Here is a 6,000-nt window from a genome sequence, read left to right as displayed (position 1 = left end):
GCTGCTTAGGGCTGTCCTCCATAACTTCTTTGTCCTAAATCTTGGTTCTGTTTAATAGGGTGGGTGGGGTTTGCAAGACTGCAGGAAGTGCCTTGCATCTTTTATGCAGAGTTCCAACCAGGTGAGTTTAAGGTGGCTGATTGGTGGATCTGTTATTCACCAAACTCCCTAATATGGTCTTCCTGCATTCATAAAGAGCTGGGCTCTCTACCAAAACCAACATACTTAGCCACTCATTTTTGATTATTCCATTTGAAATGACATTGAGTATTTATTTGACTGAGCAAGGCTTTACAGCCCTGCTTTTCAATCTGTTAGGTCCTCCAGTAAAAGACACAGCATAGATCTCAGGCATTGGTCTTAACCCTCTCCCATTTACACACACAAAACTCATGTCATTTGCAGTTGATCTGTTTTGTTTGTTTTCTTAATGTACATGCTGCAACCGTATGAAGTTTTACAAAATTTTACTGAGATGCAGCAAATCCTAATACCTTCCATAATTACAAATAGGGGAAAGAAAAATTAGAAAAATATCCCAAGAATTTAACAGGGCTTGATTTTTTTGACTTAGTGGCATGAAATGAATGACCTGCTTGTTCTTCACTAACTTCCAGCTTAGACACAAGTGACAGGGTCCAGCAATTCCTTGTCTCCATGGATAATGGTAATAATGAGCCTGCTGTGGTAGGAGAAAAGGATGAGGAGGTTTATTAGGTTTTTGCCCTCAAAGGCTGACGGATACTGCGATGTCTGTAGTTAGACAGAGCACGCATTCACTACACATTACTGAAGCCTACAAGGAACATCCATGGCCTTAGGGATGGCGAAGGAGCCACAAAAGTCTTTGGGGCTGCTGGAGGAGGGGAGACAAACAGCCTTCACAAGCGCCTGAGGAAATGCTTTATGAACATCCTCCTGCCTTCCCTTTTCTAGTGTGTTTATGAGCTGTTAAAGCTGCTGTTGTTCCACTGTGGATGGGTCCAAATATATAATTCTCCTCCTACTTCCCAAGCTTAGTGTGAGGCTTAGTGAATGAATGATTATAAAATTGTTTGATATCCTTGGATGAAAAGGGCAGGAGAAGTGTCCAGTATTATTTATCATTAATGCCCCATAGACTCAAGGCGCTCCAAGCTAGAAACTTCAGGAGAGAAGCAATAAAATGAGCATTTGGATAGAGCAGACAAGCTACCGGGGCAGCTAGACCTGTAGGATATTGAGGAATCCTAACAAGAAATCTTAAAACAATCCTTCTCCAAACAATGGTGATTGCAAAATGCTGAAGCCTTATGTGCATGACATACACACAGAAAATACAATTAAAAACCTGAATACTCTTGTTGGAAGATTGCACGGCAATATCACACTATGTCTTAACATTCAGAATGCTAACACAAGAATCCAAACACAGACACAATGCAGGCTTACTGCCTAAAACAGAGGGGCCGGGTACACCCCAGCTTCCCACAGGCTGAGCTGGGCCCAGCTTACGCATAGAGCCCCCTAACCTGCAAACAGGGCTAGGGGAAAAAAAAACAAAAAACCCTGAAATTTGAAGTGGCAGCCTACAATTTTAACAGACTTTTCAATACAAGGTCCCTTACACTGACGTCACAGACTTCACCATAGGCTAACAGCGCTTTAGCTCTAATTACAACAGAAAACCACTGCCTCCTTCACCTGCCTGCCAGCCAACAGCTGAATTCAATCAAGCCCTCTGTGTTTTTCCCACATCACTAAACCTGCAGAGCCTTCCTGCTCCTATGTAACAGTGGCTTCAGGGCCAGCCAGGCCGTAAAGTAGGGCTTGCAGCCAGGAGGAGGGAAAATGCCCCTGCAGAAGCGCTGCTATCGGCCCTCAGCGCCTGCCTGAACTCAGGCTGCCGGCTTGTTTCCCCTGATTGGCTGAGCCTTTCCCCAGGTGCTCAGGGGCTAGCAGGCACAGGCGAGCATTTTGACTTATTTGCTCAGGGCCTGGTGATAGGTGCAGGCTCTCAGAGCCTCAACCTGAAGGGGCAGCTTGATGTTGGTGTGTGAGCAGCAAGGCTGGCTAGGATTGGAGGGGGGGCAGGGGCTCTGAAGACGGTGGAGGAGAGGACAGCCCCCCCGAGAGTGAGGGGAAAGCAGACTCCCCTCCCCCCCACCAGGTAGGCTTGAAGGATGCTTGGGTGAAGACAAATAGGCAAGTAGCCCGCCTGCTGGAGGCCATGATACAGTCAGCCTGTGTGGATAAGCCCCCAGACTCTGAAGTGATTCCACTTCCCTTCTCAGGAGGGTTTTTTAGGGGGAAGCTGCCTTTCACATGCAAAGTGCTGTGGGTACATTAATATGGGGGGTGGGGGTTGTCTTCTACCTCATCTTGTTCCCCTTTGGATTCATAACCACTGGTAACGTGTGGGGTGGGCTGGTGGGAACAGAGCCCACGTCAGTGGCAGCAATAACCCTTAGCCTGCAGCTCACTTAGCTCCAGTTTAAAGTTGCAGCTGCCCACCGAGTGACTTCCCTCAGGGGGAGTCTGTGGCACCTATGCGGAGCGTCAGGAGAGGGGATATGGGACTTACCGTGACTAGGCCAGAGGAGGCACGAGTTCCCTGGGATTACAGCAGAGGAGGTGCCTGAATTCACAGGCTCAGCCTGGTGCTTTGAGTCACTATTCTTTAGCTGTGCAGTGGCAGGCCAGGCCAGGCCTCTGGCTCCTGCTCCCGGTCACAGCGAGTGAGTGCAGCCCTATGCCACCAGGAGACCCCTCTCCTCTGGGTCACTGCACTTGCCCACTCGGGGCTGGGGACACGTGTGTGTGTGTGTGTGTGTTTAGAGACAACTGCTTCCCTACCCCAGTGCCTCAGGCTTGCCCCTTCACTCTGGCTGGAATGAGTTCTCTTTTTGCTCTTACTACTGGATGAGCTTGGACAAGTCTTGTTCACCTCACTTCCCTCATCTGCCAAAGGGTGATATTATGGCCCCTGCCTCTAGATTCACGGATATGACATCCTGCAGGAGTGTGTAGTGGTGCTGTTAAGTGTGTGAAAAGTGATTTTTATGTCACCATAATACCTGGATATTAGAAACAAAAATCCATAAGTCGAGTTCCACTGCGATTGGTCAAACTGAAGAAAGCAAGAAAGTTCACTGCTGAATACGGCCCCTTTGTTACTCCCATATCATGCCCCATTCATTCCATGTCACAGCCTGTGTGTAGCCCAGCTTGGCTCACTGTACCAAGCAGGGGGAATTAGGACAGGACAGGGGCCTTACCTTGGAACTTATGGTGGTGTAAGCGACACCCTGAATGTTACAGGGTCAGGTTTTCTCCTTACTGATAATGTTGCACTTACATGCAGAACACCTCCTGTGACCCAGTGCTCCCCGTGAATGAAACCTCTGTCTCATGTGTTTCAATGGGACGCTTGTGAGTGGAAAGAAAATGTTCTGATTGTGCTACTGAACATGCTCAGTCTCTATATGGGGAAATTTTTTTTAAGTAGTTGGTTTTAGGTTCCTGTTTGTAGTAGAGCCTCAGCTCTTCAGTTAGAGATACATTTAAAACCAATAAAAACAGGATGAAATCAGGTCTAAGCCCTGGTGCTTGTGCCAGATCAGTTACTGAACAAACTGACAATGGTTTTGTATCACTGCAATATTTAAGCACTGTACAACTATGGATTATGCTGTGTGCACACAAAATGCGAATATTTTCACAGCCTCCCTTGTTCTTGGGGAGTGAATGTCTTGCTTTTTGTGTGCGGATGGGATATGATTGGGGATTTGTAAACAAAAAACACCAATTGTGCAGCACAGTTTCTTTGAGACTGGGCTTAATCTTGCTTTCTATTGTGTCCTGGGGGAGCTTTGCTGCTAACTTGAATGGGCATAGGTCTATTATGTTAAGACATAACCATTCCTGGTCCCTTTTATCACAGGAGATTATTGGCCATCAGGAGGAGCTTGAGACATATTGCCCTAATAGTGTGTTGGGTGAGGGTGCCGATAGGATTGATCTCAAGTGCCTGCTTGTAGTTCTGTTCCTATGGTGTAAAAGACCTGTGCTGAAATCTTGGCTCCATTAAGTCAGTGGCTAAATTTCCATTGACTTTAATGAAGTCAGGATTTCATTCCTGGAGCACAGGTATATGGGAAGTGGGGAGGCAGAGGACTGTGTATGCATGTTCACATGCACAGCCACACACTACATGCAAATCATGGTGTTGGAGTGGCGAGGGAAAAGGATGAGGGGGCAATGGCTGACCAAACCGTTGGTTAACCAAGTTTTTCCCTACCCCAAAGGTGGGTTGAAGCATTGTGCATGAAGATTGGTGGTGACACATGTGGAGGCTAGGTGCCTACCTGAGATTGGAATTCACTGCATGAGGTAGTTCTGACAGGGAGAGCACAAGGGTCTGTGAGCTCTTGCTTCTAGGAGGTGGAGGGGCAGAATGCATTGCTGTGCTCTGCTGCTGCTTTGCAGTGATGGTGGTTGGTGGTGATGCCACTTGTAATCTGATTTTTGGATAAGACATGACCTTGCCTGCATTGGGAGCCTAGTGTAATGTGCTTTTCAATACTACTTTAACTCACGTAGTCCCACATACTAGCCCAGCACAAACCAAGAAGCATCCCAGAACACGGTAAGGTGGAGTAGCACTCCTAGCATCAAAAGACTCCCTGCCTACAAACAAGGTTAGATGGTAAAAATGCTTATTTCTACCACTGGAGCTGCACCAGGCCAAAATAATATTCAGGAGCTTTCTCTGTGTAGATGCATCCTAAGAGAAAGCATTGGGTTTATAACAAAGCATGTACCATCCTTGCCTCCATTGGCACTAGAATGCCAATATGTTAACCCAGAGTCTCCATACAAATAAGGTGCATTCACCTCAGAATGGAAAATCTCAGTGGGTGAGGGATATTCATTCCCGTATTGCAGTGTATGTTGAAGATTTCCATATATCTTGTTGTCTGCAATTCCCTCTTCCAACAGGATATCTGAAGGTCAGAGCTTCAGGGCGATCTGTGAATTTTCTTGTTAAGTGTCTTAGGTTTATCTTTATAAAAGTTTTTCTTTTCTCTTAAAAATTTCTTTGTGGTGTCAGTTTCTTTATTTATAGCTGGAGTGTTCTATTGAGATCAAATTGTCTCAAATGGAAAAGCCTCTGGGAAACTTGCATACAGCATGGATATTCCATTGATATTGATTTGCTCTTTTGATCAAATCAGAACTAGAGTGACCTCAGTACAGTATAATGGTTCTGCTATGTTTTCACAGCCTCTGACTTCCTACCTGCTTACAAATCAGCATTCTAAAGCATGCATCGCTGTCTTGTAACAACGTGATAGGAAATTGATCTTTCATAGGTGCATTTATTTTGAGTTTGCCTGATGCCATAAATGCCCTACAATAGTCCCAGAAATACTAACAGCACAGTTTATATTGCACAGGAGAATAAGTTACAAATGCAACCTCTGTATTAACTAGTCTGTCTCCACCAGTCTTAGGGCCCACATGCTACCAGATCTAGGCATTTACACAGAAATAAATGTCAAAAATTCATAATCACTCCACTCCAAAAGATGAAATAGGGAGTAAGATGGTCAGAATCTGAGAAACTTTCTGTCTTTCGTTTTCAATAACAAATAGAAGGGCTTTGTGGTTAATGCATCAGACTGGGGATCAGATCAGGGTTCAGTTCTTGGATCTGCCGCAGGCTTCTTGTGCAACTATGGGCAAATCACTTCATTTCTCTGTACTCAATTTCCCATCTATAAAACAGAGAACACTTTCTGTGTCTGTCCTCTTTATTTAAATTGTAAACTCTTCTGGGCATCTCACTGTGTTTGTATACTGTCTACACAACAAGGCCCTGATTTTAGTTGGCACCTGTGCAATGATGTAATGCAGATAATAACGAAATGTGAACAATAATAGAAGGTGTGGTGTGACTAGGCGGCATTGGGATGAGATAATGCTGATGAAGAGGGCTGTTCTTATATCGATGGCCAG

General features: G+C 45.5%; 1 long non-coding RNA gene across 1 annotated transcript in view; it reads left to right on the top strand.

Moving 5' to 3' along the window:
• Positions 1 to 2,003: 2,003 nt before the first annotated feature.
• The window catches only part of LOC137155410 (uncharacterized), a 33,853-nt gene continuing 29,856 nt past the window's right edge, over positions 2,004 to 6,000 (top strand). The window contains exon 1 of the long non-coding RNA XR_010920454.1: positions 2,004 to 2,149. This is a non-coding gene — a long non-coding RNA (uncharacterized lncRNA). The remainder of the gene's footprint in view (positions 2,150 to 6,000) is intronic.

This window comes from Emydura macquarii, unplaced genomic scaffold (assembly GCF_026122565.2).
Source record: "Emydura macquarii macquarii isolate MOO-44397 ecotype Brisbane River unplaced genomic scaffold, CSIRO-AGI_Emac_v2 contig_295, whole genome shotgun sequence".
NCBI lineage: Eukaryota > Metazoa > Chordata > Testudines > Chelidae > Emydura > Emydura macquarii.
The sequence above is the reverse complement of the archived record's forward strand: the minus strand, read 5'-3'. Positions and strand labels throughout refer to the sequence as shown.